This window comes from Corvus kubaryi, unplaced genomic scaffold (assembly GCF_017639235.1).
Source record: "Corvus kubaryi isolate FWS band 111438036 unplaced genomic scaffold, C.kubaryi_AGA036_p1.0 37392, whole genome shotgun sequence".
NCBI lineage: Eukaryota > Metazoa > Chordata > Aves > Passeriformes > Corvidae > Corvus > Corvus kubaryi.
The window spans coordinates 12139900-12140942 of record NW_024581131.1 but is presented as its reverse complement, the minus strand read 5'-3'; the positions used below and the strand labels follow the sequence as shown (position 1 = coordinate 12140942).

The 1043-nt window shown below is 66.1% G+C and overlaps 1 long non-coding RNA gene across 1 annotated transcript in view; it reads right to left on the bottom strand.

Annotated features, from left to right (window-relative positions):
• LOC121669586 overlaps positions 1 to 289 on the bottom strand; it is a 29603-nt gene extending 29314 nt beyond the window's left edge. The window contains exon 1 of the long non-coding RNA XR_006017811.1: positions 218 to 289. This is a non-coding gene — a long non-coding RNA (uncharacterized LOC121669586). The remainder of the gene's footprint in view (positions 1 to 217) is intronic.
• Between the last annotated feature and the right edge of the window lie 754 nt (positions 290 to 1043).

The window sequence follows — 1043 nt, the reverse complement described above, 5'->3', positions numbered from 1 at the left end:
TGCGGGGGCTGAGCGGCAGCCGCGGCGGCGGGGAAGCGGGTACCGAGGCGAGACGGGGCTGCTCCGGCCATCGCTCCCCATCCCTCCCCCGGGCCTGGCGGCGCCGCTTTTGCGACTCGGGCGCTGCTCAGCAACCGCTGCCGCCGCCGCCAGGGTGGTGATGGCGGGGAGGGGGCCGGTCCCCGCCGTGTGCCGGGGTCCCCGTGGGCTCCCTCACCTGACGGTCGCTGGTGGGGCCTGGGGCGGCCGGAGAGCGCGGCGGAGGAAGGGGAGGCCGGGCTCGGCGGGCGGGCGGCCGGGGCATCACCGTCGGCGGCGGGGCCGGGCCGGGCCCGGGAGGGAGATGCGTGCGAGCCCGGGGCGGCAGCGTTGCCCCGGGCGCGGCGTGGGCAGCGGGGTTCCCGCAGCGCGGAGCGCGGCTGCCACGGTCCCGTGCGCCGCGGCCGCAGGGCGCGGGGAGCGGCCTCCAACTTTCCTTGTCCCGGGAACTGCGGACGCCCGAGGGGACGCCTGGTTTTGGCAGGGTGAAATACATGGGAAACGTGGGCTTTGCGGACGGACCTCACGCTCTAGGGCCGCCTGGTAGCTCGAGGAAGTGCTTGTCTGACACGGGTACAGAGCCATCGGTTGTTGCCTGGGGCTTTTCCCACGGAGACCTTTCCTGTATTTCGGCACAATTAAGTGCTTTGGTCGTGGATCCTGTTACTGGTAAGGCTGTGGCGATTTACCTCTAGGCGAGTTAGTGTTTGATGTATGCTCAGGTCTTTCACACGTGTGTGCAGGTAGTGCGCGCACTGTGTTCTTGATGCAAAGACCAGGCTGTGATCCTCTGCTTTCAGAAACTCTTGGTGGAGGGTACAAGAGGCAGGAATTACAGTGCAGTGGTGCCGGTTGTACCAGAAGCCTATGGGCAAAGACATCAGCTGTAAAATTGTTTGTTCAAAGACTGTCACTTCCTCGGGGCAGTACCTGCTGTCCTTGCGCCCTCAACGCACGCATGGTACAGTGTGATGCACATGCTGTGTGTACATGGATGTGGGAAA